Source organism: Chroicocephalus ridibundus, chromosome Z (genome assembly GCF_963924245.1).
Source record: "Chroicocephalus ridibundus chromosome Z, bChrRid1.1, whole genome shotgun sequence".
Lineage (NCBI taxonomy): Eukaryota > Metazoa > Chordata > Aves > Charadriiformes > Laridae > Chroicocephalus > Chroicocephalus ridibundus.
This window is the reverse complement of record NC_086316.1, coordinates 61,122,501-61,149,268: the sequence shown is the minus strand read 5'-3', so window position 1 is coordinate 61,149,268 and position 26,768 is coordinate 61,122,501. Positions and strand designations below refer to the sequence as shown.

The window sequence follows — 26,768 nt, the reverse complement described above, 5'->3', positions numbered from 1 at the left end:
GATGAATTGCGAACTGTATCCTGCTCCCATCTTCCTCACTCATGAGGACTCCACAGTCCCACCAGGCAGCAGGGCTGGATACTTGCCCACTGCAGATGCATGGCCAAGCGAACGGAGGACACATGTTGATGATGAAGCCAGAGGTCATGCTGTACCTATTATGTTAACTACTATTTATAGATTTTCATTGTATGAGTGTATATACATATAGTTACTGATGACTAAATATTTGAGAAGCTGTATGTCTTGCAGTAACCAAAAGGGTGGATGCTCCATTTCATTGAATGTCCACCAGACATAGCCATACAATTCCTTTAGTCTTACCTTAAGCTCATTTGAAGTCACTGTTGTCTTAAAAGCATGGACAAATTAATACACTGGGGGCTCGTGTATTTTTAATAGGGATGATACAGCTGGTAGAAAAGTCCCCAGTCTTTCATGTGTAATGATGTGAAGAGGTGGTTTATAAAACCTTTAATTGGAAACTTTAATTGTAACCAACAGACAATGAACTACATTGAACAAAACAAGCAAATACAACCTCTGCTTTAAAAAATGGGGAAATGTTGATGCTGTTTTTTTTAACCAGGAGGAAGAGCTGAGATATTTCCATTCCCTTTCCAAAACTTCATAACTAAATCCCCTTTTATGAATTAGTAAGTACCACTCACAATGTACTTTTCAGATAACTTGGGGACCAACCACGTTGCAGTCATACATTCTTCTGGTGTTTCCTGAAGAGGTGGGATGTGGCACACTGCCAGGAAGTGTGGTTTATTAAATTACTCACCTATGGTAACTGCAAATTTTAAAGATATGACACACTTGCGTACTTCTCAATTTTTCTACGATTCTGCATTTATTTTTAGTTTGTGCATTTACAGCTGATATTCTAAAAAGTTGAACGTTACTAAAAAATTAATAAAATATGTTCCTAAAGGCAAAGTTAGCTTATCCCTTTTTACAGTTATCTTTTCATTGCATTGTTGACTTATGAGGCTTTTTTAATGCATGAATGGTTTGAGTGAGTTGATTTTTAAAGAAGCAACCATGTTTTCAACCGTCCGTATTCTGGCATAGCTGCTATTGAGGAGAAAATGCTTCTAAGAAACCTCAGTATTCTGAAAAATAACAGAGGGATATTGTTGTGTGATTATTAAAACATGTACAGTATCAGTTGGTCTTTCATTTATGTCTATAGGGAATTTTTTTTTAACATGATTATTTAAAGCAGTTTCTGTAAATTTGGAAAACATGATTTGGTTTTAATCTGAAAGAAGCTCCAATACTATCTCTGTTTTCCTCCGTTTATAGGACAGATGAAGGTGCAAAATTAGATTCATAATTGGAGTTTCCTTCGGTTTGGCAGAAACAGGGCAGCAGAAATTTGAGCTACTTTAGCTGGGTGGTGTCAGTTTCTAGATAAAATTTCAAGTATTGATTTTTGTATTGAAAACATGCCTGTTAAAGGAAGCCTGTCTATCTTGTTTCAGCTGAAATGAAGTTACTTGCTTCAAAAGAGTGCATGTTCATTTTAGTAACTTATCTCTTGCCCCTGCCAGTTCTTCAGAGCCTGTATTTATTATCCCTTTAGTCAATTAATAAAGCTTATGTCAAGCATTTCAGAAAGAAATGAGTGCAGATAATTGTGAAAGGATAGTGACGTTATTTACTTAAGAGATCTATTGCTGTTATTAAGGAAGAACACACTGACCTATGTGCTGCATACACTAATGTATTTTCTGTGTGCTCTTCACGCGTGTGGTGTACATTCATGTACTCTGGGCATATGGTCTGATTTTGTGGCACTGTGGGTTAACTTCTCACATCCAGATCTCATTAGTCTCCCATACTCGGTAGAGAACTCTTCAAATTTCCATCCTGAAATACAGATTTGCCTTCGGGAACATGATCAGTGAGCTAAAGATTGTCCTGCTTACATTGCTGTGATACATCCGCAAGAAGTACTGTTTTTATCCCTTTTTTTAATGGTTGGTCTGACTTTGATAGAAGAGGAAACTTCTGAGACTGCATGTCAGCACCTTTGGAGAGCAGGTCCAGTACAGGGGGCTGTTCGTGCACTACCAAAAGAACAGGGCACAAAAGCCTCTGAACATTTAATGACCACTTGCATACTGAGGCTGGGAGTCTTGTTGTGTATGCTGTATTTGCTTGTAATCTCAGAATGGCCAAGGGAAAAGCTAATGCTCATCTTTTGTCTGTTGTTTTAAAACCTCTTCCATTTTTTGCAGAGCTACCCTACCTTTCAACTTTAAAGGGTTGTGGAGAGAGAACCACTAGGCACAGCTTGGGAAATGTTTGATTTTGCTCAGAAGGTGGTGGAATTTATCATGCTGACCTAGTTGAGGTCAGCATTTCTGAGTACTTGGTGAATAGGAATTTTCCTCTGGAAAACAAATTTTCAATCACCTACAGAAGCCTAATTACATGTATTTATTTAATTAATATAGAATTGAAGACACGAATTTCTATTCTTAAAACTTGGTAAGCCTAGGTAATAGTTACACCATGAATTGTCAATGATAGACTTTCAGGTGCTTTCAGGAGAGCTGCAGTTAGTTAGAGTGAGAGAAAACAGTTTCCATTTGAGGGTTTAAAAAACAAAAAAAAGGAACCAGAGTATGTTAAATAGTGCTGTGAGCACTGTATCTTCTCTTTCCCTTCAGGAGTGATTACTGGTTAATACTGTCTGGAGCTTCTCTTTTTAAGGCCATTATGCAGTGTTGAGTTCATGTTGATGAGAGTTTGATGTCTTTTTAAAGTTGTCTCTGGCAGACTGGCACTTAAGAATTGTAATTTTTTATTCCTGTATAAAACTCTGCTTGCTAACTGTGTGGGAAAATACCACCACCAATTGTAACAGGAATTGCTGGAAACTAATAACTATGAGTAGCTATAGACAGCCTTTAGCTGTATATTTGTAATTTAAATTTATATGAATCTGTTGATCTAAAATGAAAGAAAATTACTTTTCTTAAAAGTGTTGAAAGACAGACTACCTACCCATTTGGCAGTGATAGTGTTGCAGTGCCAGTAGATATCTGACTTAAGTTTATAGAGTTATTATGCAGGTTAAGAGGAAATTAATTTCCCCCCATTAAGATTATACACGATATGTACACTTAGGATCACATAGATGAGAAGAAACTAGTTCTGTGTGTGCAGAAATGCAGAATGCAAGCTGGAATGTTAATTAAAAACCCCAATCCAGCATAGCTGATAGTCACTGTTAAAGCCCCTTTTCAGCAGGAACTGCCCCATGCCTGTTTTCAGCTGTCATGAAATCCTGGAGGAACATCCAGGCACTTTCTTTGTGAATTCTTGGAGAGCACAGAATTGCCAAAGGGCCTCTAGGTCCCAAAGTCTGGTACCCAGCTGCTGAATGCAGCTATACAGTGGATTTCTAGTTTTAAGAGATTTGCGGAGTATCTCTTTGGCCACCATGACATGCAACTCAGAATGCTTCCCAGTGCCACCCCACCGAATTCTAGACATCTGTTCATTTCTAAGACACGCAGTCCTAAGGTTCCAAATATACAAAAATAAGAGTTTGTTTTTCACACCAATCCTTTGTGTTTGAATTTATTAGGGTGCGCTAATAATCGGTGTTCCCCAAATTTAGTCTCATCCTGTCTCACCTCATAGGTGACTTCAGTCTTTGGACACTGAAGAGGAGACAGCTACAAATCGTATTTGGAAGAAGCCAAGACTCTGCCCATGGGTGTGACTGTCCTGATCAATGTGTTCAGGGCTGAACTAGAAGTGTATTCTGTCAGGAGCAAGTCAAACTGCAGCATTACAGTCGATGCATTACTTGATAGGAATGGTATTGTAAATGAGAGTGCAAAACCAGCAAGGATTTTATTAGTGTTTTTCAGTGTTTAGAAGAGATACTGTAGCTCTTTTCACAGGTTTGTAATAAAACAGATTCCAGTCCAGTAATGCCAGCAGTTAAACAGCGTCCTTTAAAATTACCAGGGCCAAAGACAGTGCAAAGAAAAGCTGAGTAGCGAGTTCACTGCTCTGTTAATGCTGTTTACATCCCCATCCTCACCCCCTCTCCTTCCAGTTTTTGTTTGTTGGTTTTGGTTTTTTTTGGTTGTTTTTGTTGTTTTTTTTTTTTTTTTTTAATTCTGGAGAAGTTTCAGAGACTAGAATATGACATCAGTGTTTTGTCTCTAGTTTATTAGATTACACGTGATGACTTAATGTTGTACAACATGGGCTTGTCGGCTGGATCTGGGTTTTGTTACAGGCTGCTGGGGAGGAAAGGTTAGGAAGACAGCTGGATGGATGGACAGGCGGGTGGTCTGCGCTGTCAGCCCTGAACAGTCGCATTGCTGTTGCTGCCTGAGGAGGTAAGAGCAGGTTGATAGTGGTGGACAGTGGTACACCAGAAATGTTCAGTGGCTCCTCTTGCATGGTCAGCAGCTACAGCCTGACCCCCTGCATCATGTTGTGGTAGGCAGCAATATTTTGCTCCTCAAGCAGTGGGTGCTACCTGAAAACCACACTCTGCCTTCTCCAGGGGAAAGGTGCTGGGTGGGTTGTATGGAAATGCTGGAAAGCTAGGCTTTAGGATAGGACATTGTGCTGTCTAGGATGGGATTGAATTAATAGGTGCTGGAAGAAGTGAATAAAACTAATACTAACTGGTATGGGGTTGTGGAAAATTTATCTGATAAAATCAACTTGATAATGTTTTTACAAGAAGTGACAACTTTGGCTGATAGGTAAAGGTGTAATAGTCTTACGTCAAGTATTTAACCTTTCAACATCTGTTTTTGTTCATGAAGTAGAACAATGCAGAATCAAAGCATCAGCTTTGACCTGGCTAAATGACAGGTGCCTAATGTAACTGTAAATATGGAGTTGTCATTGTTCAGCTGGGTTTGCAGATAAGCTGGCTCATCATTGATCTTTTTATTGATGACATAAACCAAAAATCTCATTACCTCTGCCAAGCTCCGAAGAGTCACAAAGCCAGAGCTTGCAAGGCCTGAAAGGGTCCCTGTGGTCAGGCAGCCTGACTTCCTGGGCAATGGAGGCATTGGGACACTTCTGAATTAATTCTTCTTTGACCTGCAACATAAAAAGAGCATTCCACGTGAATTTGAAAATCACCAATGATGGAAAAATCATTCTTTTCCCCGGCAATGACATACAGCAATTAGTGGAATGACAAATAACAGAAAGAGGCAGGGATGTGGATAGGTTGGTAGGTTGAATCTGGTTAATGGTAGCTCTGAAGTCAAAGCCATCCTGATAGGAAACATGAATAACACCCACAGACATGACCTGTGCGAAATGTGGCAACTCTGAATAGACAATCGCAGCAGATTATCAGCTCAACAAAAGTGCTCAATGTAGCAGTATGCCCAGAAAGGACTAGTGTGATTCCTGGCTGTTAAAAATGAGGTGCTCTGCCTGCAAGTAGACAATACAGAGATTGTATCATGTATTTGTCACTAGTATAACTGTTACTGGAATACCCTAGTTATGTCCATGAATCAAAGACGATGTTGACTGTGACCAGAAAAGAGACAGAGAAAGCTACAGTGGACTGAAAACTATCTCCTATATTGTATTTATTTTGTTTAGGGTGTCAGTAAGAAAGTCATGGGCAATTCTAGAATCATGATTACTCTTTTTTTCCCTCTGAAAAATATACTGTAATTCAACACTGAATTATTTCAGGTAAGTTATATGGCTTGAGTTACATAGCAGTCCTTCCTCTCTAGCTCCCTGAAGTATGAATCTGTTTCACTTGCTGGTGAGAAGATTAGCTATATTTTTAGCTGTGTGTATTTGCATGGAGGCCATCTGTCAAAATCACGCCCTTTCACATGTCAGATTCTGAGCTAATCTGTGTGCCATACAGTACTGGTGAACATTAAAGTCCCTCAAGGTGTTGCACTTTGAGAACTCTAGAAAAAAGTCCCAACCAAAAAAAACCCATTAGTGGTGATTGAAATTGGCTGAGCTGCAGCACTACTTTCATGTCAGTCGGGATAGCCAGTCTGTCTCTGGGTGTGCTTTCTACCCTGGTGAGCTTGTTTTGGGATAGTCCCTCCTGCAGCGGTCACCTACACGTAGGTGCAGTATCACCACATTTAGTTGGCCTGGTGGACCCCACTAGTGCTTACCTTGGCAGCAACTTGTGGCCTACAGTTCCTCCCCCTCACAAGCTTGAACGCTTTTGGAGACTTGTGTGAAACGGTACATTCTTGAAGACCTGGATGTAATTGAGAACGTCGGTAAATCCAAATAATTTCTCTAGATATATTACTCTTCAATAATAAACTGTGGCAGCTGGGGGACTGCTTTATTTATACCTGCCATGTCTTATTTCCAGTCTGAAACACCAACATGTGTATTTGATTTCTTGGAAAAAAGTTGTCTTCCCAGCTGCAGTACACAACTCCTTCAGGACAGAAGGAAAGATACCTTTTTTGGAGCTTTAGTCATTGTCATTCCATTGTATGTCTATTATGGGTGCTGGTTTTGGCACGATCTCACTAGCTGAGCACTTGCCATATCACCAAGTCTCTGTTTGATTTTTAAGTCTTTTCTTTCTAGCATGACTTCTGCTGTTTCACAAAAAAACCCCAACTCCCCGCTGCCCCCCAAAAAACCTACTCAACCCAAAAAAGCAATTAAAATTCTTGTCTTTTTTATCCTTCCCTGCCAAATTAGGTTTGTTTGAGATCCCCTGTGGTATTCTAAAACAAAACCAAACCTTGATCTGAGGTAGTGCTTTGAAGAAAATCCTGTGTACTGAGTTATGCTGTGAAATAAAGCTGTCATAATATATTGATTTAAATATAAACTTCTGGAGACGCATCTGGATACTTAACTTAAAAAATAGATGGTACAGTGCTTTATTAGATGAGGTAACTGATTTCAGATGATAAAAAAGCAAATGAAAAATATTCCCGAGCAATGTAAACTTACCATTATTTTGCAAAAACAATAGTTTGAAAATAGAGGAAAAATGCAAAATAAAGGCAAAATGCTAGAAATATCAAACAAGGTCTGTTTTTAGTTCATGTTATGATTTTTCAATCTGAGTATGCAATGACAATTTTACCTAAGAAGAAAAAGAGTGAACGATCAGTTGTTTCTAGCAATTAACTGATCTGCCTACAGGATGATAATTAAAATGAGTCATGCATGTAAAAGGAAACTGAATCTTTCTCTCCCTTGACTCATTTTTCTTCCATAAATTTGTTTTCAGAATGGCTTCCTTTAAAATTCTGCCAGAAACTGATATACCGTATATTAAGTCATAAAAATGCTGTGTATAATTTCAAAGTAATTCCACGTACAAATCCCAAAAAATTAGGCACCTGATTCACGTTACCTGAGCTTAGCACCTGCAATGTTTGTAGAGTCAGTAGAGAGAACTGGAGATCTCCAAGGGAACTTGGAGGCTTGCAGAATTAGCCCATGGAAAGTGTTGCTCATCACCTGCCTACCTTTGGAGCGGAGGTGCCTGGCTGGTGGGTGCTGGTCGCCTCTACCATCTCTGAGAACATGTAGCTAAAAGATCTGTGCCCTGCCCTGCAGTCTCACAGCATATTGGTTAAAGAGGTAGTACCATCACCTCCCTTTGCCTGCTGGTTAGGGTGCTTGCAGGGAAAATGCATAACCTGTATTCACATCTCCCTACAAGCTGGCGGGACCAACGTGCAGTCACCCTGCTGAGTGGTGTGTCCTCCCCACCAGGATACCGAATTGTCCAAAGGAGAGGAGTCGGAGGATTTTCCCCTCTTACCGAAGCTGAGCCACTCGTGCTGAGATTAAGGGACACAGGAGGAAAGAGAAAATGGTTGAGGGAACCTGATTCTGTGTGTCTTCTTATCTGGTGCCTGCAGTCAGGAGGTGGGATTCGCTCTTTCTGGTCCCTGTGCTTAGGAGCATGACTGGCTTTAGATGACTTCTTAAAGATATGAACAATAGAAAATGTCCAAAGGGTCTAGGGAGTGTAAAGCATCACATCCATCTCATGATTTAAGCAGAATTTCAGGTTGTTATCTGCGACTGGGTGGTGGTGGCAGGTGTTGTGCTTCTGGTACAGGTCTGTGTGTGAAGAGCGCCCATGTTTTGACACTGGTGAAAGAAACTCTCCAGACCAACAAAAAGCCAGCTGCTGAGCTGTCAGCACTGTGGGGTGGGTGGGCAGGCTGGCTGCTGCCCCATTGTCTTGTTAGACTTGTATTGCAGAAGTTGGCTTCCTCCTTAGACTTGTATTGCAGAAGCTAGCTTCCTCTCACTTCTAATTTTAGGCGCCAGCATAAGCAACTTGATGTTAACTTTACACACCTAATTACCAGCTGTGTTTGAAAATTTCAGTATCACCAGAAAAAAAAGGAATGAGGTGGTATTTGCTAGCATATTTTGGAAGTATGTGATGTGATGTATCCTTTGTTTATCACCATGAGACATTCCTCAAATTCAAGGCTTGATTATTTCCAAGAAGCCGAAAACCAATGGCTCCAGTAAAAAATCAGTGGAAGATGTACTGCTTGCTATCCCTGACTGCTTATAGGTCAAAGGGAAGTAATCTTGCTTTTCTTAAACATGCTAGGATTAAAGGTGAAATTCATCTATTCACTAGCGTATCTTTTGCTTTTGGTGCTTGCTTAAGAATGTTTACTTGAAGCTGTGCTAATATATGTTAGTTTTTCCAAAGAGATTGTCAGAAATTGATTTTTTAAAACAAAGATTTTGTTTTCTAAAATTGGTAATCCTTTCCTGAGGAGATGTAAGACTTTGCTTTCTGCTGGTTGAGAAAATGAGATTTATCCAGCAATTGACTCCAAATGTTTCAACAGGTAAATTTTTCATGGATTTGGTTTTTTTGGTTTTTTTTTGTAAGGTAAGATTGTAAAGACTTTAATTGAGAAAATTGGTTTAAATTAGTTTCTCGGATCATAAAGAATCAGAAATAACATTCAGACCACCAGGTTCCTAGTTGATAATTAAAGTAAACCTTAAAAAAAGTTACTTCATGTGTAAATGTTGCCATTTGCTAGAGGCTATTGTATGTATTTCCACATCAAAGGACATGGGCTGCAAACAGTTTTTTTAAGGCTAACTGGCCTATACTTTCTGCAGTCTGAAGATGTTAATGTTTAAACACATGGAATCAAGGGGTTAACTTCTCTTTAAGTGATTATTCAGACTGGTTAAATATTTTGCCCACTAAGAAGCAATAGATTTTTTTCTGACCCTCTAGAGTGGGGTGGGGATTGTTGCGGCTTGATCATTTATAGGCTACCCTTGCTGTTAAGGGGCTAATGTTCATTGACTGAACTCTTGGGTTTAAGAAAAGACAGTGAAATATAGTGGGATCTAAGTGTATGTCGTGTTGTTGCCACAGAAAGGTTGGTTTGGGTTTTTTTTGTTTTGTTTTGTTTTGTTTTTTCCCCATAATGTTGAAAATATAAGTGATGCAGTTAACTAAAGGCCCATGGAGCTTTTCTTACTAGAGATGCAGATGACAGATGCAGAAATATATATGTATTGGAAGTGAATTAATTTGATTTAAAAGCAGCTCTTTCGTGGATGAGTTTAAAATGTTGAGTATCTTGGAGACTCTTTTGGATTTATCCTGCATTTACTGAGAACTGAGCTTCCCTGTATTTAGTGTGTAAGTAGTATACTGGCCACATGAGGATTAATTAGAACTATGGGCCCCGTTGTATTTTCTTTGCAACACCTGTAATGGGAGTTTGACATGGAGAGCTAGAAAGAAAGGATCAGGTTAACTTGGCATCTGATCAGGAAAAGGAGCGTGTTTTTTTCTCCTTTTGTAAGGAGGCTGGTTGTATCCATGAAAAAAATAAATATTTTTCTGGGAAGTCTTGCTGTGGTTGGGTAGGAGCAAAGATGTGGGGCTCTGCTAAAGGCCTATAGAATGGCCTTTTTCTTGAGTGCTTTTTCCCTTTTATTTGGGATGTTGATCATCTTGAAGGAACATAACGGAAGAATGCCTTGTCAACTAAATATATCCCACTGTTTCCAACAGGGTCCAATGCAGGCAGGTTTCAGGAAGCTTGGTGTAGTCATCAGAGTGCCACTGAGCTGCTCCTTGATTAGTTGTGGCCAGTGGTTTGCTCAAGACATGCGTGTTGCTGGATTGAATGCTGTTACCCAACTTATGCTGGTTTTGTTATATGCCTGTTTTTTTGTGCAATATGACCTCATAAATTTCTGTTGATACCAGAATTACAGGAGCCTTTGTGTCTTTATCTCTTCTGTTTCAAGAGCTATTGTATTTATATTCTGAACTTTCGTTAAATTCGTGATAACTAGGGGCTGTCCTTGAAAGCTTGGAGATTTTTTATAAGAGGGTGGTTGTTTTGTTTGGGTTTTTTTTGGTAAAATCTCCTCCCTGTTAAGAGATGAGCTTGCCAAGTCTCTTGCTTGCAAAAAAGGATGCAAATGAAATCTTATCTGAAAAAGATTTCTTTATCTAGATTGGAACAGGAGGTTTCTCCAGTGTCACAATTTAGTTTGTTATCACTTAGAAGGATAAAGGTCTGTTTTCCATAATGGCTAGCTCTTGATGTTTCTTATCAGGAGAGAATTTAGCTTCAGAGGGTATCCACCCTTGCAGTAGTGAAGCCTGGGTTTGCCCTGACGTTATTTTGGCACTCTCCTTATAGTAGGAGTATTCAGATGCTATGAGGCAAATAATTTTGGGGGCTTGTTTTTTGTTTGGTTGGTTGGGTTTTTTTTGTAATTTGTCCATTAAAGAGCTTCTGCTGATGTTCAAAACAGTTCTATCTGAGCAGACTTTTTAAAAGCGTTGTCCCTTTAGATTTAAAAATGGCACAAGTGCTCTATCACTTGGGGCGTACTTCAAGTGATGAGATATGTGTTCAGATATGCTCAGATAAATTAGTTTGTTAACTGGTGGATAAGTTTAGGCCGTTTAAATTCTTCCTCTTCAATTAAGCTTGTAGTTCTAAACCGCTACTTCAAATACATGCGGTGTTCTAGGAGATCTGGATGCTTGCATAGTGGAAGTGGAAGATGCAGATTTGTGTTTTGTTGTAACATTAAGATCCTGAAAAAGGTAGGTCAGTAAATCATTAGCAGTTATTATTATATACTTAGTTTTCTCAAACAAATGAAATGGCAGATACTAGGTGTAATGTCCCATGGAAACGTTTTATTTCCTAACTAAACTGTGAAACGTGCATTTGTCCCTGAAATGGGATGATTTTATGCATACATTTCTAAACTACACCCATTTGGTGTAGTTGGTTACTGCACAACATACTGTGACTATGTCTGTGTTAAAATATTTAGGATGCATAATACTAGCATGTCGTCGTTACTTAATTTACAGATGTTTTATTTTAATGAATTAGTGTGCTACAAACTTAACCATTTTTGTGTTACTCGATAAGAATATGGTTTTATGTTACACTGTTGTACCCTTCAGTCAGTTAAAACAAACAAGCAAGCTAATAACAATTTTAGGTAGGTCTCTCCTAAATTTGAAAGAGTTTATTTTTGACCATGGCTGGAGAAAGCCTTAGCACAAGCAATGACCAAGGCTGAGTATTTGCTCGCTACTGCTGTCCTAATAGAAACCAGAGATGTCTGGAGTCATCAGAAAAAAAAATAATCAACGTGTGGGCGTGACTCCTGTCAAATGATACACAAAAAAATATTACAGATGGGGCAAATTAAAGATGTTTTAAAAATCCCACAGATGAAGCAACCTTTTCCAATGGTACTTGAAGATGGCAGCCTTGAGAGCGGCCCAGTGTCTAGATTCCCCGGGCCCCCATGAAGAGGTACCCCTGCTTGCAGTGGGGTCCTGCCTCCCTCGCTCTGCCCTCCTCTTCCCCTCTCCCAGACTAACTCAAGAGAAGAAATATCCAGGCTTTTAAATGTTGTGTCTTGTTAGGAGGCCCTGTCACGTGCAGGTGTACAGGAGGGAAGGAGATGGGACTGAGTGGTCAGGCCCCCGGCAGTGGGAAGGGAGGGCAGGAGTGGGGAAGGCTTCTGTTGTCTTGCCCTTTGGGTGGCAAGAAACCTTCAAACTGGTTCAGCTGCTCCTGAAACTACAGCCTTGGGGTTACTTTCTTCCACCAGCTGCTTTCCTTTTGGGTGCAAAAGGGGCTACTCATCATTTTGATCAAAGGAGGTCAATGGATAAAGGAGGCTGTAAGATGTATGAGAGTTTTAGGAACAGATCTCAGCCTTGGCTGCCTGTAAAGGCCATGACATGACTGAAATCATGAAACCAGCCTTGCTCTGCTTCAGATCAAAGCTTTGCAATCTGCTCCCCATCTTATTTCTACTTCCAGATAATTGGGGACAAGCACAGCAGGACACTGTCTGTCTGACACATCTAAATAAATCCTTAATGCGGAGATTCCTCTTCAAAGCATTCTCCCTTTACCCTCCCCAGCGGTTATGTTTCGCAGATGGAAGGAGGCCATTTTGTTTTCACAACTTCTGTTGTTACCGTTTGATTCTCCCCTGGGTATCTCTTTTTCCAGGATTACAGTAGCAGTAGTGTTAGTTTTGGAAAGAGGAAAATAAGCTGGTCTCTTCCTGGAAATCAAAGTAGTGCTTTATGCAACAAGGAGCGCCGTGGTGCTGTGTCCCCTATACCTAGTACCCTGGATTGGGGAATGACTGGGAGACATGGCATTGGGCACGCTAAGGTGAGCATTTCCAGGTACAAGGCTAGAAAAACATTAACGGAAGACACAATTATTGGCAGTGAAGAGTCAGTGGTATCACAGAAACAAAGCCTAACTCCTCCTGAGACCTATCAAAATATTTGCTGTCTTGCAGAGACATACTTGGTTGTTGAGTTATTTATATGGTGACTGTGGATGTCCTTCTTCTGTGTCTTCATGCTATAGGGATCATCCAGTTCTGCATCTGTTGATGGTAGATGGCAACTTCTCTTTGAAGGGATCTTCCTGATTTGGTTCAGGTGAAGGGCATTCAAGGCTCTGCTCCGTTTACCCACTGCTCACTGAGGTATCACATCACTCTTGCCTACACAAATATTGCAGGCGTGTGCTGGTGAGGATATCAATACTTGTTACGAAAGCTTCAGTTATTCCTGTCCCGCAGAGCGATTCCCCTGTGATAGGGGAACCAAAGTTTCCCATGTCTTTGTGAACTATCAACAGACTTCTTGGGTTTACATGAAGGAAGATGGACCAGTGTTTGTATGATGGTGCCGGCGGGCAGAGCGGCTCTTGCAGTGGGGTGGAAGTATGTAGTGCATCATAAGTCCTGCGGAAGGATTTGTGATCAATCTCTTTGCATTTGGAAACTGCAAATGATAATTTTGTTCTGCCAGCCAGTGTGTGAGGACACAGTGGGAACTGGTGGGTTTTTTTTGTGCCCCCCACCTTTTTTTTTTTTTTTTTTAAAGCTGTATTTGGATAAGACTTTTTAAATTTTACTCATCATTTCAGTGGTCACCCATAATGGAACAGAAGATAGGGCTGAGAGACTGGCCCCGACTCTGCTTATACCTTTCTGACTGGAGAACTCATTGCTCTTTGGTTTGTTTAACAAAACATGGAGGCTTTGCAAATGTACCTTGTTAGAAGGAGTTTCCTGGTGAATATTAGGCTTCAGTCTGGGTTTGTGTGGATTTAAAAGGAGTGTTTGGATGATGTGGTACAGTGCTGAGCTAGGGTCCAGAAAGATGTCAACAAGTGTTGTACTGGTTTATGTAAAGTCCAGCAGTTAAATACCACATTAAACATACGAAGCATAATCTTAATGACTTTTTGTGAGAGTTTTGGACAAAAGTATGATGATGATATACTGATGATATTAACATATGCAAGAAAAGTATTCTTTGCAAGGACCCCAGCATTAAATTGTTCCTTAAGGTACAAATTCTATTCCAGCCCTGTAGTTTACAGATTGTGACTTCATTTCTCCCAACACTATATTAAAAAGTCTTGTCGTATCTTGAGATCTACTGTGTCTCCACTGGGAGATTTTATTTGAATTTGAGCACTTTCCAAGGAAAAATAAGTGTTTCTAAATCATTAAACCATTCCTTGTAACTCTTATGACCATTCACTCTCTTGTATTAATTTGAATACTGCTCCTCCTTCATTTTAATAAGAATATTTAGTCTTTTAGGAACTTTCTGCCCTGAACAGTTATACAACTTGAGTGAGGATCTAGTTGTCTGTCAAGTGCTAGTTCAGTATTGTGCACTTTTCTTTTTCAGTGTTGGTCTTACTGCAGATGTTATCAGTATATCTTATTTCTGGGGGAGCAGAGGAGATTGAGAAAAGTGGAGGGAAAAAGAGCAGATGGAGGAGGGAAATGCTTACTTACAATGTGCTGTATGTCCACACCTGAAGACTGTTTCTCTCCTCTGCTTCCTGGAGGCACAGATCCTGTTCTAATGGATCCTTTATGTAAGGAAAAAAGGAAAACTGTAATGTTTACCTGAAACTTTATTTTCTTTAAAGGATAAGTTTGCATCAACTAAGTCAGCTTAGTTATCTCGCTAAAAAATGGAAATTGACCTTTTAGAGTGTAGTACGTAGAACAAAGCCTATTTTGCACAATGAGAAATTAATTGTGATATGCTTAAAATAATGTGCTATTTAGGAAAGCACCTCTTACTGAATAATACAGGATTTATGTGGTATGATACAGCTTCACAAAAAGCGGTGATGCACAAGGAAAGTGACCAACTGTATTAATAGATCTGGGTAGAAGTGAAAAGCAGATATTTCTGATTTAATTTTCCTTTGTGATGGGTTTAACTCTTGTTCCGTTCCAAGGAATTGGATTCGGTGTTACCTTTTGACTTTTCCAGCTGCACTCTTACTCCTGCTCAATCTGTGCTATCTGTGGCTTCAGGCTATTCCAGGCTTCAACACAGATGAGAAAGCAAACAACCCCTGCCATCCAAAACCAAACTAAAACAAAGTCCCCCTAAAAGAGTTTTCCTTGCCTTTTTTTCCCACTGCTCTGACATACATACTGTCTCTTGGGATTTGAGATATTATTTATTCAAGTTTTGTATACTGTTCCTACCAGAAAACTTTAAAGGACTAAGAGTTAATGCATGACTAATTGTCCTTACTAGTTAGGTGGGACTGAACTACATCTTTGTGGAGTGTCAAAAGAAACTTAATTTGCTCTGTGTTTTCAAAAAGGGGAATGATTTTGGCAAGGAGAGCTTTACATCCAATGCCTGAAGAGACACAGATAAATTTTGGAAATGAAACCTTGGAATTCAAAGGTTATATAAAGCATAATTTCTGTCAGTAATATGCATATAAGTCCATTCCATCTTTGTCTTTTGAGCATTTTATTCTTGCTCCGTCCCAAGCTTCTTTATTTTGTCTCTTTGCCTGGACAGTCACCATTCTCTGTCTTGCGTTCCTTGAGCAAAGGAAATGCAGATGATAGCATTCCTGAACGAAAACCATCTTGTAGAGTTATCTCATGTTTGCGATTCTTTTGCTTAATTTGGGGTTTGCTTAGTTTTAAATCCCAGCGTTGACTTCTGAAGGTACTCCAAGGCCTATACTTTCAGTGTGTCCTAAGTTGCTAGGAGTCAGACTTTGTTTAGAAGTTTATTCTCAATGAGGCAAATTTTACAGTAGAGCACAGGACACCAGCACTATTCTGTTGTTTAAAAGGAGCCATTTGTTTACTTCTGAAAAGTGTGGGAACTGTGAAGGAGCCAGTGTTGCAAATTTGCTGTAAACAAAACCCAGTGAGACTGACTGTAAGGGAAAAAAACTCCAACATACACTACTGAAACAAAAGTTTTACAGATGGTCCTGGTGAGATTATTTTTAGGCATTTAAATTGATTGAGTATTATCAGTAACACTTTTTTTTACTTGAATTGCAACCAATGCTTTGACAATTTTTCCTGCTTAGCCACCTAAAGATTAAATTAGGGGATTTTACAAATAATTTTTTTTCTGTCTAGAACTTTTGTTTTTGAGATCTACAGATACAAAATAAATCATTAAAAAAATAAAAGCTGATTTTTTTTTTTCAACAGAGAGGCAATGCAATATGCTGTCTGTTACACAGATTTATGCAGAAGACCATTGAAGGCTGCTGAGAATAGTTCTAGAAGATCATTATAGGAATACAAGCACAGTCTTTGTCAAACTTTGTGGATTGCTTACTTCTAAAATAAGACCCAACAGTAGAAAAAATGCAGATTAAAGACTAGTATACTCTGCTTCTGTGTTTCTTGTTCTGTTTCCTCTGAAATCTGATTTTCCCAAAGCTCTGTAGAGATTACAAGCAGTAAACTGACTATATTTTGGTTGCTATGAACCAATGAGGAATTTGAAAATACAGAAACAAGAAAGCAGTAATTGATCCTGGTGTTCCACAGAAACATCTGTCTGGAGTTTCAAAGGCAGCTAGCTATCAGCTAAGGCAGATTTTCTGTCTGGCTGTGTAAGGATTGTGTGAGCTTGTTGTGTCTATATTGAAGCTGCTGTTGTTCTCCTGCTGTGAAATGACAGATGGACATGTCTATCCTGAGAGATTTGTGACTTTTGGCTGACTTGTGCTTTCCGAATTAATGCATAATAGAGCTTGCTCTAGTCCTTCAAGAGGGAAGAAAAACAAAAATAGAAAAAAACTCAACACAAATGAAACATATGGTGCCAGGCTGTATTGTGAAATCATTAAAAGTATATTCCTTTCTTCTTTTTGAAGACAGATAGGTTATTTTTCTGAAAGGGAGCTATCAGCTTTTGGTTTATTTTTGTAAGGATATAACATATCCACTGCATATGTATGCATAAAATTTCATTTGCCTTAGATAAAACAAATTATGGTGCTATTCTGGAGAACTCTTACAGCCAACCAATACTAAAAACTGGATCCTAAAAAAAAAAAAAAATTATGAAGGAGACTGATTTATTGACAGGTTGGGAGGGGAAGGTGTATAATTCAGAAATCCATGTTTTGTTTTCTGATGACATGAATTAACATGTCCTTAGAAACATCTTAATTAGTTTTCTAATGACGTGAGTTTGCTGTACTTCATATGTAGCATAAATGTGTGTTAATTGGGGTAATGAATAAATTTTACGTGTGTGAAAACAGGGTTTGTCTGACAAAATCTTATTAAAAACATTCATCTCTATTCAGGTCAGATAAACGTGTTTTTGTCTTGAACTAAACGATCCTAGCATTAAAAAGGAGAAGGAATTGTTACTGGTTTTAGAACACCTATAGGAAAAGTACGACTGAATTAATTGGGATCACTGTTATGAAGTAAAACTAGATGCTGATGCTTACTCTTCAGTTTGCCATCGTTTAGTTCAAACACTGGCATTTTTGTTTCTGTGTTTCCTCTGGAAGTTTGTGAATTGTTAAGGTTTGCTAAGGCAATCCATCGGTCAAGTATGCACCACTGTAATTGTTTAAACTGAGAGCCATAAACCATCCTTCTAGACTGAAGGATTTATTTAAACAAAGTGTTTATTTAAGTCCCGTGCAAACAAATACATAATGAAGAGCTATATATTGTAGAAGGGGAAGACATGGAATGGGCTGTGGGTCAAGGCACTTTTTCTTTTGCAGGAGGTTTTATTGTCATGTGAATAGTAGGTGCATATTTTTAAATTACTAGAAAGACAGCTATTAATTTAATTAAATATTTGGCTTGCCTTTCCTCATGGTATGCTTTAGACAGGTGTGTTACAGCTCATCCCTGTGTTACCTTTAGTTCTGTACAGAATAGTTGAAGGAACAGGACGAGGCAGTGTGACGTGTACCTGGACACACAGCAAGGAAGCACAGTGGAAGCACATCGCTCCTGAACAAAGGATCCGTCAGAGCCAGCCAGTCAGTATGTCTCTCTTTTTCTTAAACTAGTAAGAGACTGTCCAATCTAATTCCTTCAACTGCCATGTTCTGTGAAAAGTGGTTTCTTTCTGCTAATATATAACTTCATAAATCAAAAAGAATTTGTTCAATTCAGTCCAGTGTGTTTGAAGTCCAATATAGGTATTATGACCTACCTGTTCCTGTTCAGTAAAATTTTGATCCAAATCAGATCAAATGGATTTTTGTTTGCCAATGTGGATCAAAAATCCTTGCCAGCTGTGCCTCTGAATGACTCTAAGATGTCATGGTAAAGGTATGGTTGATTTCACCCAAGTCTTTGTTGAATGATAAGGTGTAAGTAGTTTCTGCTGGAAAAAAACCCAAAACATTTCAAATCCTGAAACTTAGTTAATGAAATGTGGACATTTGTGAGGAGTAAGGAATAAGAAATGTGCTGATACAGTCCTCCTTCATGCATGTATGTTCTCTCTAGTATGCTAGCATTCAATTCTTCTGTCTGGGTTTTCAGTAAGTCTCTTAACTGTTCAGTGCTCTACTGTCTAATGAGATACATACATCACTGTATTGCCAGCATACTGTATTGCCAGCATACAGGAGGTATGAGGCCTTCTACTTGCTTGCGTCCCATATATGCATTGAAGACAGCAAACTGAAATTGTGCAGTAGCTCTGCACCAATAATATCACAGGCCTCAAGATGACCCAACTAAAAGACCAATTATGGATATTTTACTGTGTGGTTAGTTGATCCTGCCAGGTGTCCACCTAAGCCACTCTGTCATTCCCCTCCTCAGCTGGACAGGGGGAGGGAAAATATGACAAAAGGTTTGTGGGTCAAGATAAAGACAGGGTTATCTCCCTGTACTCTCACAGTACCAATTACTGTGATGGGCAAGAGAGACTCGATTTGGGGAAAATATTTTTTTGCCAATCAAAATCAGAATAGGGTAATAAGAAATAAAATCTTATTCTTCCCTTCTTCCCTCCCTTCTTCCCAGGCTCAGCTTCACTCACAATTTCTCTATCTCCTCTCTCTGAGCAGCGCAGGAGTATGGGGAATAGGGGTTGTGGTCAGTTCATAACACATTGTCTCTGCTGCTTCTTCCTCCTCACGCTCTTCCCCTGCTCCAGCGTGGGGTCCCTCCTGTGGGAGACAGTCCTCCATGAACCGCTCTAATGTGGGTCCTTTCCATGGGGTGCAGTCCTTCAGGAATAAACTGCTCCAGCGTGGGTCACCCACAGGGTCACAAGTCCTGCCAGCAAACCTGCTCCAGTGTGGACTCATCTCCCCATGGGGCTTTACCCCTGGTAAAGAGAGTGACTACTGTTATACTTCCTGGGTTACAGGTAGGTTTGAAGCTACAATGCATATAGTCAGCCTAACTCAGCATCTGTAGTGGCAGCTGGCAGTGGTGGAGAATGGAACCAGAGTACATAAACGCCAGAAATGATCTGTGTTGAATAAACTGAGGAAGTGGTTTTTTGATCGCTGTCTCTTTTTCTTGGTTTTCTTCCTCTTCTTTCTATTTTTTCTCTTTTCTTCTCTTAGTTTTCTTCTATTGAAAAAAAAAAAAAAGAGAGAGAAGTACCTTTTGATGTGCCTGGAAGGCTAAGTAGGTTATTGTGACCAATATTTAAATAACTGCACTTATGATAGGTTTGTTTCTGGCAGTACTGGCAGCCTGCTTTAGCTGATTAGTGCATAACAACACATATTAGTGGAGTAATGTCTTCTTCACATGCTGAATCCAGTGTTCAGCCTACCTTCTAGGTAACCTGACATTTCCATTTACTTCAAGGCAGGTACAGAAAAAAAGACTGCCTTCTCAATATTCCTGCTGTGTTTTCTGTGTCCTGGCAGGCTATCAGAGTGGCTTGTGCCTCTGCTGTCCCTGACAGCATGAGCTGCTTCCCAACCTTATGGAGAATTTCTTAACTACAGGCCTTTCTAGGCACTCATGTTTTGGGAAAACTTGTCAGGAAAGAGACAGAGCTGACTGCAATTGAGAGCTAACAGGGGATTTCCATTAGCACAATAGTCCCCTGCTATAGCAATAAGGAGTGCCTCAGACTGGAACGATGGAGCCACCCGCTTCCTGCACTTTCCCAGCAGTGCAGCCGATACCCGAGCAGGCCCCTGCTTACCAAATCTGGCCAGAGGGTCTTACTAAGGTGTTCAGAAGTGTGCTTTTAAACATCTGTTTAACCAGTCTGTTTTACTGCCCCTCAACAGGCTGTTGAAGGTAAGCAGTACGGTTAGTGGCTTAGGCTATTTTTTTCCTACTGTCTTCATTATTTTTTTAAAATTGACCCACTGGTATCTCCTCAGGCAGCAAACTAGTGAATTTTTTTTTAATCTAGATGTCCAAGAATAGCCCTTAGTAAAGTCCGTTTCTCATCATTTTCCTCTCTGTCCTCTCCAGAGACATCAGTATACTATATAAGCTCCTGTGTGATTAACTTATCGTGCTCTTTCACTGATTTTAATAGCTTACTGTGCTCAGGTAAGAACTGGGAGGTTGCTAAACTAAAAAATCAGCATTATCTTTCTCCTCTTTGTTAGGGATCCTTTAGTCCGAATCTTCAGAGAGTCTTTGGGAAGAGAGGAGGAGATTCTTTAGAGGTCGGGGGAAAGACAAATGTAAAACTAGACTCCCTACTTCTTTCCTTCTACATATATTTTTTATTTTTTTTTTAAAGCTGCTGGGTAAAATGAAGGGAATTGTAAGCCAGTCAATAAAACCTTAAAGAGGAAAGGAATTATAAACTGGTCAATGAAAACTTAATCCCCACACATTTTTTAACAAGTTATTAAACAGTTGCTTTATAAGCACCTTTGGGACAATAAAATTGATAAGCAGACATTATAGATTTATCAAAATCAAACTGGCAGAGAATTTTAATTTCCTTCCTTGGAAGTATAGCTAACTTAGTAGATAAAAGATGAGCGGTAGATGGATGTGGTATCTTTACATGATTGTTTTTTTCATGCAGTGACTGCATGAGATATTCTTGACACTATCTTACATATCATTCATAGAAAATGGCTGGGGAACTCCACATGAAATTGTTATAAAGCAAACATACAAATGGTTAAGAAAACATCTCCAAGCGTAGCTGTTCATGGTTCACTGACAATTGAGAGAGCATTTCAGATAGGTCCAGTGTATCTTCTGTTTGGTTTTGTTCTGTATTTTTATTAGGCACTTGGCTAGTAGAATACAGGGAATGTATTTGTGGACAATAGCAAGCTGGGATTTTGCATTATTAGCATGTTGAAATTCAAGACAAGTTCAGAGTGGTGATAGGAAATGACTTTCAAGCTGTGGTCTGCAGACCCTCTGAATCCACTGGTTTCTTAAAAGGAGTCATGAACGGTAACTAACAAAAGCAAGCCTATTATCTGTAGGCCTAACTTCACTACACAGGGTCCTGTGCCTCCACTGGAAACTTAAAGGGATCCCATGTGGGAAAAAGGTTGGTTGAAAAGCAGTTGTCTTGTCAATTTGGAGAGACAGTCCAAACATGACAAGTTGAAATTCCAAAAGGTAAGTGCAACCTGCTATGTTTTGCATAAGTGTTGAAAGAGGAATAAAAAGCTAAGTAATGTAGCCAACAAAAAACTGAGGTTCATAGTTGAAGGACAAATATAATCTGAGATGTGTGAACAAGGAATGTAAGAGGGGACATAGCTGTTATTCTCTGCTTAGCACTGATGAGGAGTCGGGTAGACGACTGTGTGCAGTTTAGGGATATTAGCTCTTTTCTCTGTTTCATTTTTCTCCGTTTCATTTTTCTCCGTTTCATTTTTCTCTGTTTTCCTTTTTTCTTCTTCTTAAAGGATGCAGACATCTTGGAGTGTGTCTTAAGAAAGCAGCTGTAACAAAGTACTTTGATAATATGAACTGCAAGAAGATTTTGAAAGTGACTTTATTTCATCTCACAGGAAAAAAACAAGGGTTGTGGGAGAGACATCTCATGGTAAATGAAAAGCTTTGTAGGAGATGCTATCCTCCATTTGAGGAGGGCAGAGAAACAGTGGTAAGACTTAGAAGGATAATAGAAACGTAAGAACAGTCTTAAGTATGCAGGTTTCTGTGGCAGCTGCCTAATACCCTGCAGCTATTATGTGATTTAGCCCTCTACATATTCTCAATAACTCGTTGGTGTGCATAGCTAGGCACTGAAATAGATGACTTAAAGATGTTGTGGAATAGCTTTTGAGATTACAGATTTCCAGAAACAGGTTAGACACAAAATAGTCACAAGGAGGATCTAACTATACCTGATTGTATCTCACAGTAGGAATTATGTAAGGTGATCTTTTGAAGTCTCTTCTAGTTCCTCCTATAGTTTTACTAGCATAGGAACAACTTGAGTAAAGGGAAACTAACAGGCTCTTGAAACAAAGTGTAGCTCCTCAGGAATGAGCATTCATGTGGAAAAATCTTATGCCAGAGAGAAATAAGGTGTATATTTTTTCAGTGGACTTGCTTGTGACCAGAACCAACAGGAAGGTATTGGTAATCATGGGAGTAAAGTTAACTCTGTCCAAAGAAGATCGAGGCATTCTCAGCCATTTCGACCAATCTGTATGGGGTCTTTTTCCCCCCTTATCTCTCCTTAATAGGATGAGGGGCAATGGTTTTAAACTAGAGCAGGGTAGGTTTTGATTAGACATTAGGAAGAAGTTCTTTACATGGAGGGTGGTGAGACACTGGAACAGGTTGCCCAGAGAGGTGGTGGAGGCCCCATCCCTGCAGACATTCAAGGCCAGGCTGGATGAGGCTCTGAGCAACCTGATCTAGTTGTAAATGTCCCTGCTTACTGCAGGGGGATTGGACTAGGTGACCCTTAAAGGTCTCTTCCAACCCAACATGTTCTAAGATTCTATGATTTAATAACTAAAGTAGTCGTACAAAAACTGTTGTCCTCTTGATTTCATTTTGATTCACTGGAAGGAACAGGTTCTCATATGTCACCTAACTGGGGATCAGGGAATCTCAGTTGCTACAGGCATCTGAGTAATGCTAGTATTCCAGGCTGAAGTATTATTGTTATTCCTGATGGCTGTTGAGCGTAGCAGCGAATAGAATTTGGGCATCAAATTCTGTGAAAAGAAGCAAATCCTATTTCATGATAAACAGGTTATGACAGAATTAAATCTTAGTTGGTTTGTTGTTTTCCCAATAGAAAGGATATCAGATTTAATATAACTCTGATTTTTAGAAAAAGTTGTGAAAAATTTCTCTGTACGTAATTATTATTCTCGCATTATCATTTATGCAATAAGTACTGTAACACTAAAAAACAAACCAACCAACCCACAAAACACTACCTAATCCACCCTATTACTGTGTAGCTGGATTTGATTTGCCAGTTTACAGACCTGCAGATAAATCTGAAGGAACTGTAGATATTGATGGAAATTTAATAATTAACCGAAAGAAAAGTAATATTTAAGACACGAAGGGGACAGAAATCTTGGCGTAAATGACTTCTCACCCCTTACACTGGGCAGGATCTGTGCACTGCACTGAGGCATTCCTCAGATACAGGGTCCACCTGTCCAGTCTTGATTTCCACTGAATTAGAGAAGCTTTCTAAAAGTAGACCAGCATTTAACCTCTTTGGAGAATACAGCCTCAGCTTTTAAATCTGGTTGTACCTAATTTGTTTTCCTGTTTGAGAGTTGGCTGTGGATCATGGCTTGTTTCCCAGTAGCGAATGAAATCACATATATGAGAGAGGTAAAATAATTTTTCTCATTTGTAATTTTTGTTTCTCACAATAATTATACATGACTCTGTCCAAATCTGTTGTGTCTTACATTATATCATGCTGTTTGCAGAAATGGTGATTAATGCTGTTTGTGAGCTGGGAGGGGAATAAGAGTCTAAAGTCTGCGTACATTTTGTGCCTGTTGGTTTGTCTGCCTTCATCTGGTATTTGGCATGTCTTCCAGTATTTCATGAGAACAGAAGAATAGCCATGTTCTGGTCAGGCCAAGTGTCCATTTAGTTCCATACTCTCTCCAAAGGCAGCTAGTAAAGATGTGTGGGGAGAAAAATGTAAGAAATGCATGAAGTATATATAGTGATTCATTCCCATGGTTAGGTCCCTTAATTAGTGGTTTAGGGACCTCCTCAGCTAAAGGTTGCACCCAAGCATTTGTGTTTTAAATAATCAGCAGTGGGTCTGTCATTCAAGAATTTAGTTCTTTTTTGAGTCCATTTGTGCTTTGTGTGTGTCCAATGTCTTGCTTGTGTCCAATGATTCTGTAACTCTAGTATACATTGTGAAGAAAAAGCATTTCCTTGATTGTTGCAGATCTACCATTTTGTGGGCCTCCCACTAGGTTTTGTTGTGAGAAATGGTTCCTTGTTGACTTTTCCACACATCAGTCATTCTGCCTGGTGTGCTTTTCTCTATGCTTTTCTCGTTGGCAATTTTTTCTTCTTTGCTGAAGACATCAAATTGTTTTGGTCTTGGAGGGTTTGACAGTGCTCCTGTTGAAGAGTCAACATAACAACACACTGAAAGCACCGCCATCTACTATGTGGCGAAGGCACTAATTTTTTTTTACTTTGCCACCAGTAAAACTGAGTTAAGATTTCTTTAATTAACCAAGGTTCTGTGAAGGCTGGTTCGTGCCTATGCTCATATATTATAGGTTAGGTGACATCTATGAATTAAGGAGGAACCAAATTGTAGTTCTGAAGTGATGATAACTTCCACAAGTAACTATATTACTGAAGTTCCTCCCTTTGTATGCTGTACATAGTCAATGGTGAATACTGTTATTTGATTAAAGATATTTCCATAGGCATTTGTGTTGCTAAAAGCACTTACAATAGCTCTATTTTTATGTTTTTTCCTTTTATTTTTTATAAAAATTTGAGAATAATGAAGGCAATCTTATTATAGCATCTTACTTTGAGAAACATGTTGATGAACAGCTGGCGAGGCTGAGAAACAAGATGTTATGTAAAATTTCAGTTAAATAGGAATGTACTTACTTCAGAATTTTAAATACCAAACATTTGGTTTTAGTTCCAAAAAAAGTCCATCCATTTACTTGATCGTGAACTGGATCTGAGCGGCGACCCAATCTGTTGAGCTTGTGAGTGGATTGTCTCCGAGTGCCCTAGCAGTCCAGTTGTGCCTCACTCTTTGCCCATCAACCAACCCTACGTGCCTGTCTGTGGTTTATCAAATGCTCTGTTACTCCCCGTTTGGCTATGCTGCACCTTTATGGCCTTGCGCAAAGGAGGGAGGGTATTTTGGGCATACATTAGTGGAAAGGACAGTATGGGTGTAGCATTGTGGCAGGTTTGGAACATACAGTAGTGCTATGCAGTGGGGAGGGTTAGGGAGTGATGGGTAGTGGGAAGGGCTGGGCATTGCAGCGCTGCCAAATGTGAGTGTGTTGAGCATGAGGTGGTGGGTGGTGGTAGAAGTTCAGCAGAGAGGCTGGTGGGGCAATGTCCGTGTGGCGTGGCAAAGAAAATGTCTGAGTCCTATTCAGTTGTTCACTCCTGTATTAGGAGGAAACGGCATTGTTCTGTGTTGTGAGGCATCTCACATAGCCCTTCCTGCCTGCGTCTGTTGTGCACCCTTGTTACAAGGCATTGGCCTCCCTTAGCTGTTAGGTTTCTAGGCTGGGATCTATACGTGCTTCTTTCTCTATGTAATTTTTTTGTTCAGTGGATTGATTTCAGCCATCAACAGAAAGGCAAAATTCTCAAAGCCAACAGGGTACCTCTATTTTACAAAAATCAGTGGCCAGTTGGAGGAGGGACTGTAAAAACATCCTGGCAGAAGTCTTGATCAACTGTGAAGCACAAATCTGACAAATATAAGCTTCGTTAGTAGCAGAGCTCATGGAACTACTTGCTTTAATTAGTTTTCTATAGCTGAGGAATTCTTTACCGTATAAGGGTTTATTTCAGATTCATGTTTTCCATTAGCAGACAAACACTATAAATTTTAATTAAAATAATTCAGACTTCACTCCTCCAAAAGCTGATGAAATATCTCTCTTTGTTTTGAGTGATTTCTTCATGTATTGTATTAGGAGCCTTAATGGTGAGAAGGATCAGTTGGATGACTCATAATGTTCTTACTGCTTGCTAGGTTGCATGGAGGATACTATGTATGTAGTTTGCAGCTCTACACTAGAAGTTGCAAGTTTGTGCTAGACTGTGTCGTCATCTACTACGTGTTATTTGGAGCTGCATAGCTAGAAGAACTTGAACTGGGTAAAGAAAAGACCATCCTGGAGAGCAGAATAAGGACCAGGTTGGCAGGTGAAAGGTGGGGCTGATATGTGGCCTGCTATGAAATACTAAACTTAAGGGAAAATGTTTTACTTATCTTTCCTCTGCACGTTTGTCAGCATTGTTTTGAGTTACGGAATTCAAAAGCAAACCACAGGTTTTGGCAGATAGGCCAGTGCTTTCCAGCTTAGTGATCATAAATGATGACTTAAAATGTTTTTTTTAAATAAATCACTTGTTCTATTATCTTATAACTCACACTATGTTTAAATTAGATTATTACAATCCCTTGGCTCTTCTGTGTTTTAAATTGTAAAATGTCCCTTTTCTTTAGAAACAGAGAAATCCGACTGGCAAGGTTTATAGGTCAAATAGGTCAAATTTAGTAGTATTAAAACTGTATATAAGTATTTTTAGTGTTTCAAAATTAAGTTGCTCTATAGTAGCCAGTAATAGCTTGTGTCAGTTATTCCCATTGACACAAGCAGGACCAGTTGAATTAAACCAATGTTTAGCACTTTTTAAAAATTTACGTAAAATGTGTAACATTTTTGTTGTTGCTTTAGTGGTTTGGTTGTTTGGTTTTTTTTTCTTTCGTAGCCAAGCGA

The 26,768-nt window shown here is 39.4% G+C and overlaps 1 protein-coding gene across 4 annotated transcripts in view; it reads left to right on the top strand.

Moving 5' to 3' along the window:
* LHFPL2 (LHFPL tetraspan subfamily member 2) overlaps window positions 1-26,768 on the top strand; it is a 123,307-nt gene that overhangs the window by 17,627 nt on the left and 78,912 nt on the right. Inside the window, exon 2 of one of the 4 annotated variants that reach the window (XM_063319356.1) lies at window positions 17,761-17,879. The exons of 2 other annotated variants lie outside the window; for them this stretch is intronic. The gene's annotated coding sequence lies outside the window, so the exon portion shown is untranslated. Of the gene's footprint in view, window positions 1-17,760; window positions 17,884-26,768 lie in introns of all 4 variants that reach the window. One more of the 4 variants, XM_063319357.1, reaches the window with a different exon arrangement.